The 11,064-nt window shown below is 52.3% G+C and overlaps 1 long non-coding RNA gene across 1 annotated transcript; it reads left to right on the forward strand.

Moving 5' to 3' along the window:
* Positions 1 to 136: 136 nt before the first annotated feature.
* LOC102368571 lies at positions 137 to 6,462 on the forward strand. Its single transcript, XR_325298.3, has 6 exons — positions 137 to 426; positions 1,734 to 1,758; positions 2,267 to 2,320; positions 3,276 to 3,350; positions 5,401 to 5,513; positions 5,730 to 6,462. It is a non-coding gene; the product is annotated as an uncharacterized LOC102368571 (long non-coding RNA).
* The last annotated feature ends 4,602 nt before the right edge of the window (positions 6,463 to 11,064 follow it).

Here is an 11,064-nt window from a genome sequence, read left to right on the forward strand (position 1 = left end):
GGGCTGGCATTTATTCACGTGCTCAGCTCAGCCCCCCCACCCCCGCTGCAGTGATCCTTGCCCCATTCACCAGCAATGCCCATTGTTCGGGGCACCGGCGAGCGGAGCTGGGCGATACCACTGCAGCGGGGGGGGAATTTGGAGGTGGGAGGACCCAGCCAGGCCGGGGCAACGCAGCCTGCCCCCCAGCTCCTCCGTGGGCTGGACCCAGCGGGGCAGGGAGCGGGTTAACCCGAGAGAAGCAGCCGGAGTGGGGCAGAGCCGGGCCCAGCCCCCTCCGGTGCATGGGCCGGCCGGAAGGCGGTCTTAAAGGCCCCGGTGGAACATTCGCGGCCGCAATACTCGGGCCTGGGAACGTCGGGGGCTTAAGGCTCGGCGTCCGCGGGGCCGGGCAGCCATGCTGGTCAAGGTCAAGGTGCTGTATTGGTAAGCCGCGGGGAGGGTCACCCCTTCCCTCTCCTTCTTGCGGGCTTGATTAACGCCTCTTAATTAACTAATTAATTAATTTTCTTTGCGATGAAGGCGTCGTGCGAGTGAGGGTGGGGGCAGGGGCCGATCCCGGGCGTCACCTGCCCGTGTGTGGGTGGGTCTGGAGGTTGGCAGGTGGAGTACAGGTGCCCCCAATCCCTTGCACCTGGAGCCAGGGACCCCCTGGGGCTTCGTGCCCCCGCTGGGATCCCCTGTCCCGGGCGCAGGGACCTGCGGGGGGGGGTCGGGTTTGCCCCCCGTCCTTCCTGCAGCGGGTCTAGGAATAACGAAAGTCTTTCCGTCCTCGAATGACCCCTCTGGCCACGCTCCTTGACTGTCTGGTGCTGTTGTGCCCCTCGCTAATGACGACCCCAAAACAGCCGGTGCTCGTTAGCGGCCTTCTGCTTCCAGAGAAGATGGGCATCTGCCTTGCCTGGCATGTGTTCATTTTTGTACCCCTCCAAGCCAGTCCTCTGCTGCGCTGCAAAGTGGCTAGTAGTCGGACGTATGTTGTCACGCTCCTGGTTGCGGGTGCGCGCGGTCATGCGCATGCGTGGCCTTATCAGCGTCTGACGTGGTTGTGGAGCCCTTGGCTCCTCTGGGGCTGCGGGTCGGAGGGAAGTACCAGCGCTGTCCCCGTAACGGCAGGGAGAAGGAGCGTGGGATGAAGCGAAGCCACGGTTGCTAGCGAAACTGTTTGCCTTGCACTCTCCGCGTTGCCATTGGGCAGCGCTGCCCAGCCCCTGTTGCCGAGAGGCTTCTTTGCTAGACAGACAAACCTCCGGTCTTGCCAAGGGGGAAAGCGTTGGGAGGCAGGCAAGGCTGGAACAGCTGTGAGGTGTCCCGTCTTCCCGGCGGGATTGCCTGCGTGCGAGAGAGGTGATGAGGGTGACAAGGCAGGAAGCGTGAAGTGCACGCACACCTTTGCCAGTTGCTGACTTTAGAAACTCCTTTGGCTTTGGTGTCTAAAGGCAGCACTGCAGCTGGTTGGAAAGGACTGGATTCAGCTCTCTTAGTTATGCTAATTAAAGTAAGTAGCCAAAGCTGTGCTGGTTTTGCTGGGCTCCTGCAGCCTCTCCAGGCTGACGTTGGCACCCTTGCCTCTGAAGATCGTGCTGCCTTCGGGGGAGGCCCACGCGGAGCTGGAGATGAATCAGATCTAGCTGCCAGTTGGCAGCATGGGAGGAATGCGGAGCTGGCCGGGTGGGAGGCCTGCTTGGTTAAGGATATGAAAAGCTGACCTGATTCTCTTGTCTTCCCTGCAGCGGGAGCTGAGGCTATGGGTCCAAGGTAAGATGACTTCCCAGGCTCATATCTTATTCCTGGCATGGGGTCTGGTCAATCCAGTGGGTATGGATGGGCAAGAGCATCCTCCCCTTGTAAAATGGGGCTGTGGGGTAGCAGCGAATTGCTGCCCCGGCTGTCTGACCTCATCCAGGGCTTGGGGCTGGGTGAAGGGCTGCGTTGCCCGCTCCGCTGCACATGGCACCTTCCTGACCTGTGACAGGGCGGCGTAAATGGAGCTACCCTGGTGAGGAACCGGGTGTTGAAGGAACCTGGCCCTGGATAGAAGAAGGGGCTTTTGTACCCTTGGCCGATCCAGTGAGCCCAGGCTGGAGACATTTGCCTTGCGTTTCTAGCTGGCTGCCAGGGCAGGAGCACTAAATCCTAACCCACCAGCCAAGGCGTGTGAATTCCTTGCAGTCTCCCTAAGTCCTGGAGATACGGCTCGGGCATGTGCTGACAGGGGCCTGCCAAATGTTAACGCCGTGCTCTACCCTCTTTTTCTCTGCCCCAGTATCGACAGCTCAGGCTGGAACTCGAAAGCAGGTTCCCAGGCAAGCTGGAGATAGTGAGTACCTTGGGGCTGGCAGGGCTGTGTCGGGGTGGTTCCCCTGTCTGCCTGCTGCTTTGTTGGCTTCACGGGCACAGCTGGGGGTAGGGAAACCTCCTGGGGTTCTGGTTCTCTGTGATGGCAAAAGGCTTGTTCTGGGCCGCAGAAAGGAGACCGATAGCAGCTCTCATGCTCCCCTCTTGTGGGAGCTTGTTGAGACTAACATCCCCGTGTCTCCAGGATCAATCCTGACCCTCGTTCTCAAGTTGTTATCCATCTGATCTGGTGTCTGTCCAATGCAGGCAGAACCTCGCAGCGCTGATGGTTAGAAGCCTCCTGATTTCCAGCTGATACTTATCCTTAGCCAGTCTTTACTAGTTGTTCTTGTGCTAATTGTGGGCACGGCATACAGCGCCTTTGTTACTGCGCCATCGTTTGGTACGTACTTTTGGAAGTACTAAAATATGGCACAGTAACAGTCCATAGTGTGCCGTGCCACTTGCGCACAACTATATTTGGCTGCTATGGTGCCGTAGCAGCGTCTTGTGTAGATGCGCCCTGTATCCCCTATTTTCAGCAGCTTTTTTTTTTTTCCCCCCCCTTGCTGGAGGTCAGCTTTGTGCTTCTGCAGAGGTGCAAGAACTGCTATAATCAGCAGTGAAGCGGGAAGCTGCTGTTCTAGGCCTTGGGTGATTTTAGTAGCAGATAAGTCGGGTGGGGGGGACAGTCGTCTCTAATGACCGGTTGGTTGCCGCATGAGACGCAGCTGAGCGTTGCCTGGTAATTCATGCTTCACTGTTTTGGGAATGTCTCGGTCTTTCTAATAAGAAACATAGGTGACACTGCTTTCTGATCATGGATGTCCAAAAAATGGGACCCAGCTAAAGAGGGGGTGGGGATTTGTCTGGCTTAAGAAAAACCCAGTCTTGCCTTGGGTTCTGAAGTCTCAAGGTGACTCTTCCTGTCTTCTCAGAGCAGTGAGGGGACTCGTGAGGCCACAGGATGGTTTGAAGTGTCAGTCGGAGGCAAGCTGGTGCATTCTAAAAAGGTAAGCAGCCCATCACCCTTGTGGGGCCAGGACCGGGCTGCTTTGCTTCCGGCCCATCCCAGAGGTGTTGAGAGTATGAGGCTGAGAGGTCTGGTGAACACTGGGTGCAGATGCTGAAATGGGTCCTTTCCAAAGCCAGAGAAGGTTGGACGAGTGCTCCTCTTGGAATCGTGCAGGCTCAATGGGGTCTGCCTCTGGCTTGGGAGCTTCCAAGGGCCAGATGCTGTGGTGGGACATTTTGGGGGTTCAATGGGTGGCTCCTTCTCATGGTCAGTATTGAGCTAACGCCATCAGTTGGTGCTAGGAGGAGATGGGTTGCTGGACAGACCAAGTCCCAGCAACCGATTTATGCAGAAAGTGTTAATCCTACCTCTGCCTGGATGTCAGTGTGGGGAGCAGAACTGCAGCGAGAGGCAAAATTAAACGCATGGGAGTTCCCTTACCCCCACCCTGAAGCTACTAGCTTCTACAACAGTGGCTGAATTCAGCCCTGGAGGAAAGATCCAGATTTTTGCCACAAAGTTTCCCAAATGACCATGCTTCCCTCTGCCCTGGAGGAAGGATATATATATTTTTTTTCTGTTAAAAAATTCCTTCCTTTGGCAAACTCAGCTGTAGATCTTGCTGCCGCCAGTCTGCGGGGGGGCAGTGGGGGGATTGTAGCTCTTGATTTGGTGCCAAAAGATTTGCTATGGCTTAGTGCATCTCCTTGATGTGTGCTGGGCTGGCTGAAGTGTTGAGCGCTGAAGTTCTGTCCCTGTAAGCAGAGGTTTCCAACCCCCGGGCTTTTGCCCGGTACCGGTCCACAGGAGGTTTTGGCTGCCAGTTCGGAAGTGACCAACACACTGGACCAGCAGCCAACCTTTTCCATATTGAGTATAAAAAAGGGTTGGTTGCCAGTCGCTTCTGGACTGCAGTATGCTGGTCCGCGGTCTAAAAAAGTTGGAAGCCACTGCCTGGAAGGACCCTGGTGACTTTCACAACAATCAGGTCATATGTTGTCGGCAGATGGAGGGAAGTGGTTCTTCCTCTTCCTAATCATCACTGCTGAGGCCACATCTGGAGTCCTGTGTCCAGTTTTGGGCCCCCACTACAGAAAGGATGTGGACGCATTGGAGAGAGTCCATCAGAGGGCAACGAAAATGATTTGGGGGCTGGAGCATGTGACTGGTGAGGAGAGGCTGAGGGGAACTGGGCTGTCTTCTGCAGAAGAGGAGGAGGGGATTGAATAGCAGCCTTCAACTCCCTGCAGGGTGGTTCCAAAGTAGGCTGGTCCCAGTGGTGACAGATGACGGAACGAGGAGCAATGGGCTCAAGTTGCAGCAAGCGAAGTTGAGGCTGGATATTCTCCCACAAGGATGGTAGTAAAACACTGGAACAGGCTCCCTAGGGAGGTTGTGGAGTCTCCATTCTTGGAGGTTTTTTAAGACCTATCTAGACCAAGCCTTGGTTGGGATGATCTAGTTGGGGTTGGACTAGATGTGACCTCTTGAGGTCCATCCCATCTTTATTTTCTATGACAGTCACATCTGGGCATCCTCTAGACTGGGTCCTGCTTTCCCCTGTTTGGTGAGGGAAAGGGATGGAAGCTTTTGGGGGTTTTCTGTTTCTTTGTTTTGTCTCTTCTCTGGCCTTTTAATTTGAAATATCAGAAGCCTCAGACCCTGATCCCTGACGTTTTGGGTTGAGATCTGACCGGCTAGGATCCCAGCAGCAGCAACGAGCTTTGTCAGGCCTTTCAGTCCACAAAGGCGTTATGAGACTTGCGGGGCCCACTTCTCAAACAACGCATTGTTCCCTGTGTTCCAGCACTGCAGTCTCATGACCGCTGTTTCGCGGTGATACAAACGGGTGAGGAGAAAGCAAGCGCCTTGCTTAGGAACCCTCTCAAATAGGGGCTTGACTCCCAGGGGCCGCAGCCGTGGACAAAGCTAGCAGCCACGTGGTGCCCCGGGGAATTAAATGGAGCCTTTTCCCCTCCACAACGCCTTCCCCTCCCCACCCTGGCTTGGGAAGTTAGTGGCCTCTCTAACTTGCTGCTCTCTGGCAGAATGGCGATGGCTTTGTGGATGACAACGACAAGCTTGACAAGATCTTTACGGCCATCAAACAGGCTCTGGCATAGGGACACCGGAATGCATTGGTGATAAGTGTATAACAAAGGTAAGGCTAGAGTGTTCCTGTTGGGCCATGGCATGTCTGCCCACTTACAGCTGAGTGTTTAGTAGCGTAGACAGTTGGCAAGTGGAATAGCTCCCAGTAGTGTAGATGGTCAGAACAACAGCTTTTCTGTCTGATTTGTTGGCTGAGTGCTGGTTTGATGCCACTCTGAACAGCAAGGCTCCTAACACTGGTCTCTCTCTCCTTCCCTCCCTTCAGCTTGAGGAGAATCTACCTTGTTCAGCCCAGCCGAGCGCTCGATGACAGGAATGGCTGAAATATCCCTGGATGCGAGGCCATTCCTCGAAGCCCTTGCGTGGCATGCTGGTGTGAACGGTGGTAGATGGGACTCAGGTTCTGCTCTCTGAAGTGCTTTTTATGTATGTGCCAGTTGCACCCGGGGTGGGAATGGCCTTCGTTAACATGCAATGTTTGTCTGTCTCGCTGTTTTCCAATGAAAGTGCCTCTACCAATCTGACATCCAGGGCACTTCCTTTCTGTCTGACCATGCAGTGAAATCTTAGTGCAGACGCTTGCATAGTAAGCTCTGTCAGGGGTCACTGGGGTGAGGGGGTCACTGGGGTAATTATCTCCATCTTATCCATCCACTGAAGTCATGGCCCTGCTTCACATGGGCAGCACCTGATGTGGAAAGAGGAAGCAGCAATGTCCCGCTGAATCTGCATTAGGGGGTGGAGCAGGGTAGTATGCAGATTAAAAACAGCACGCCATTGTTTTCCAACCGGAGCTGCAACTCCTGTCATTGCTGAAACCCTCGGGATTCTTCCTGGGAACCAGTTGTTCTGGGTCGCCATCAGAACTATTTCTTCTTTCTCAAACCTCAATCTCCATCCTGGTAAGACGCTTCCCAGATGCTGTGTAATTGAGTTGTGTGATTTTTGCTGTTGTCGCACTTAAAAGAGTCTCCAATAAAATCCTTTAAACATGGTGAGCTGTTTTTTTGTGGTGCTTTTTTTTTTTTTCTTCCCTCTTGCTTGCTTTGTGACCCAAATAAATTGCACACCAACAGCAGGATTACCCTCTTGGATAGGGCATTGCGTCTCCTTACAGGGACAGCTTGCCCAGGAGCTGAATGGTTCATCGTTATGCTCCAAGCAGGCTGAAAGCTTCATCCTCGGGCCAAAGGCTAAAGCTGTAACAGGATGGATTTGGTCACAAGTGTCAGATGCTATCAGTGTCTTCCATTTCCACGTGGCAGTCCATTGAACAGGCCTGTCTTTCCACAGTGCTGGGGTAGAATGCTGCCTTCAAAATGCAAGGTCCTGCCTACTACCAAGCAGACATAAGTCTTTTGTCCCTCTGGGGTTTTGTCTGATCTCCCACCCTGTACTGCTCCCTCTGGAGGCAGCAGGGAACAAAGGGACTGTTTTGAACTGCTTTCCACTCAATACATTCAAAATAACCTGGCAAACAGATGGTCCTGAATTTGCATGTATAGCTACCTACTTGCTGTTGGCTCCTCTCTGCCGTTAAGGAGATGGCCTGGGACAGGAAGTCAGTAGCATCCCCTGTCTGGCACTGAACATTTTGCGCTTAAGTTCCTGGAATTACTGCAAATAGCAGAGTCACTGTGTCACATATGTGGGCTGGTTCAATGTCTTGCTGCCACGTAATAAATACATCTGCTGGACCCAACTTCTGCCGAGGATTTTAGTGTTACATGGTACCTAGAGACTGCCTATTAATTCTGTCCAGGTTGCACTTTTTGGTGCTGTGAGGTGAGCTGGGGCTGTAGGGAGGGGCTTCAATCAAATGCACCTACATTAAAGAAAATGTCTGTATTTTAGTTCTTGGCTCAGTACATTTAAATCTTTTATGAGAGGAGAAGGAAGATGATTCTCTAAACAACGTATAGTAGCAAATTGGTGGTATAAAATGTCTTGTTGGAGGAAGACATCTTTAGGTAAATCCAATATCTTTTATTAAACCAACTCAAATAGTTGGAAAAATTCTTCTTGTTGGAGGAATAGAGTCAAGTCTTCTGTCTGTTGTATCTGGTGGCTAGCACAGGCAGGAGGTCTAATGAGCTGGCCTCTTTCGGCATTAAGATCTATAGGAGATTGCAAAGTAACAGCCTCCAAGCTGTTCCTGAGCTGTTGCCTACCTGCATAATAAGGAGCAGGTACTCAGACCACACTTGGGAGAAGAGAGGTGGGGGGGGAGGGGAAGATGGCTTTATCAGAGCTTTTTTTCCAGATCAACATTGAGGGATGGTGTTGGGACATGTTAATTCCAGCTAGAACTGGAATAGCAAAAGCTGAGAAGGGAGGGGATGGCTGTCGAAGGCTGGCCCAATTAATGGCTAGAATTTGGCTCTATTAAGAAACACCTTGATGAGTAATCAAAGATGGAGATCTTTCTCTGTGGACTAGGAGAGGGCTCTGCTGCCTGGCAAGGAGATTTGCTTACAGCTCTGAATGTTCATTGCCATGACAACTTGATCTGTTCCCAGCCCATTTTCCAGCACAGGGTAGGCTCTTGGAAAACTTTCACCCGCAAATGCAACAAGCTTGCTTTTTATTATTGCGTAATTAGTGTGATTAAAGGGAAAGCTCAAGTATTTGGATTTCCACCCGCCCCACCACACGCTCCCACCTCTGTTTAAATCCTTAACGCACAGCTCCCAAGTTTCCTTATGGTACGGTTAATGGAAAGTAGGGGGTTTGTTGGGGGGGTTTGCAGCGGGGATCATGTGACAATTAAGAATAAACAACTAGGGTGGTGCCCCTAGGGTGCGGTGGCCTCCAAAAGACGGCTGGCAGAGGGCAGTCTTCTGGTTCAGGGCTTAAATGCAGAGCCAGGACTCCTGGGTTCTGTTGAGACAAGGTGTCACCTTTTCTGCAACGCCCACCTTCCCAGGAATAGTTGGAGGCAGCTGAGGTCAAATGGCAGCCTTCTGTGAAGATTACTTATTTTCCATCCATGGCTCCCCGTGCACTAAGCAACTTGGCATTTGGTCTAAATATGGATTTAGTTACTCAAGTTTTGAGGACGTGGTTGAGCGGGATGAAGAAGTGTAGCTCTGCCCTCTGGTGACCACAATGATGAATGCAGCTACTGTAAACATGATTCCCTGGTGATCTCAAGCGTTTTTTTACAGGACAAATTCAGTCGCTGTATTACCTTGTTTCCACTGTGGTGGCACCCACAGACGCCAGCCGAGGACAGAGATTGTATTGCGTCAGGCTGCTGGAGAAACATGCCAAGACAGTCCCTCCAAAAGAAAACCGTCCTGTCCTTTCGAAGAAAGAGGAAGCAAGGACTTGACTAGAGCAGAACTTGCTGACTGCTCCCAAGATCATCTACTGTGCTTAGGAAATTAGATTGTGCACTTTGGTCATGTAGGCCAAACTCTTATATGTGTGCTCAAATGCAATGGGAGGCCAACCTGAACGATCTGGTTTGGATTAGATCTCCATTGTGCTAGATACTCTGCATAAATAGTCTGTGTCCGAAGGAGGTCCGAAAGAAATCCTGGGGTCAGGGTGCATGTTGTTGTTGAAGGTGCTTTCCATGAGTTTACTCTACTGGATGTCAGAATTAGACCTTCAGTAATGGGCACCGTGGTATTTCTCAGTTAAATTGGCATTTGAGGGCTGGAGACTGAAGACCTCTGCTCTCCGCAGGGTGGTGTGAAGGTACGATACTACTCTTCTGGAGGGACTTAACACTTAAGGGGATGGAGGAGAAATCTCTCTTAGCCCATTTCCACTTTGATCCTTTAATCTTTATGAGCATTTGTCATACTAATATGAACACCCCTCTCATTAGCAACTGCAACAGAACAATCAACTCTGCTGAGGACCTCTGGGGAAAAAAAGTGTGTTTACTGTGGCGGCCTTTGCATGAATTGGATTATTATCCTTCCTGGCTACAATACAGCTGTGTTCTGGCCTACATCCACGTGCAGGTGAGTTGCGTTTCAACAGCCTCTGCTCAAAGAGACCAAATGAAATGATTGGGTGTATGAAAAAGTGAAGTACTACCTAGAAACATGGTCATGGTTAACAGAAGCAGTCAGCTGAGGGCCAGGGCTCTTAATCAAAATAGTGGCTGCTTGTGACTGTTTATCTTTAAAGCCTCTGTCTGCAAGTATATAAGTGACCTAGTTTTGGTGCTGACGCTGCTGCTTCTGTTCAGACGACTGGCATAAACCAGCTTGATGAGACTCGCACCAGTGCTCTGCTGTAACGCACAGGCCTCAATGCCTCTTGGTGCAGGTCAGCAGAAGACTGGCATGACAATAGCAATGATCCCTCTTGGCATGGCTTGGTGTGAGAGGCAATGTCTCCACTAAGGTTTCTGCCTACCCAACTTGGCACAGCTAGGAGGAACTTTCTATGGAGCTGCCCAAGCATTACCAGTCTGTCTAGAGAAATTGTTGGGTCTTTATCCTTGGCAGTCTTCACGAATAGGTTCGACAGACACTTGTCTGGGATGGCTTAGTCAGGAACGATGCTGCCTTGAGCAGAGGCTAAATGAGATGACCCCATGAGGTCTCTTCCAGCCCTACTTCCTTCTGTTTCTATGACAGGTATTAACTCTAATCACTGAGACCCAGGCAGGGTCTAGATGCAAATCAGGCGCAGAACTTACGCACTCGGTTGGCCTGAACCATCCATGGTGCTTGGCGTGATGTGAGCCAGGACCCAGGCAGAGTCTGAATGCAACTCAACGGGTGCCTTCATACATTCGAGTGGCCTGACCCATGCAAGGCGCTTGGTGGGACACACGGAACATGCATGTCATGGAAGAGAGAAACATGCAATGGGTGCAATAACCTCATGGGATGTATCTGACCGTGGGGGGGGGGTCCCCACCTCCCACGTGAGAGATTCGCCATGCTGTGTGGAGGCGAGGTTGGCACCAGTGACCCATGCAAGACACTCGTCAGGACACATGAGAGAAGCACATCATGGAAGAGAGACATATGCAGCAGATGCCATAGCCTTCATGAGGAGGGGGGTCCCCAGACCCCACACAAGGGGCTCGCCGTGTTGTATGGAGGCGAGGTTGGCACAAGCAACCCATCCGTGGCACTTGGCGAAACCCATGCAAGAGGCATGTCATGGAAGAGACACATATGCAATGGGTGCAGTAGCCTTCATGAGGATGGGAGGTCCCCAACCCCAACGCGAGGGGCTCGTCGTGTTGCGTGGAGGTGAGGTTGGCACGAGAGACCCATGCACGGCGCTTCGCGGGACACATGCGAGAAGCATGTCACGAAAGAGACACACATGCAAGCAATGGGTACGGTAGCCCTCATGAGGACAAGGGGTCCCCAACCCCCACGCGAGGGGCTCGCCGTGTTGCGTGGTGGTGAGATTGGCACAAGCAACCCATCCACGGCACTTGGCGAAACCCATGCAAGAAGCACATCATGGAAGAGACACACATGCAATGGGTACGGTAGCCTTCATGAGGATGGGATGTCCCCAACCCCCACGTGAGGGGCTTGCCGTGTTGCGTGGAGGTGAGGTTGGCACGAGACCCATGCACGGCGCTTTGCGGGACACATGCGAGAAGCAGGTGT

The sequence above is a fragment of the Alligator sinensis genome, unplaced genomic scaffold, assembly GCF_000455745.1.
Source record: "Alligator sinensis unplaced genomic scaffold, ASM45574v1 scaffold107_1, whole genome shotgun sequence".
In the NCBI taxonomy this organism is placed as follows: domain Eukaryota; kingdom Metazoa; phylum Chordata; order Crocodylia; family Alligatoridae; genus Alligator; species Alligator sinensis.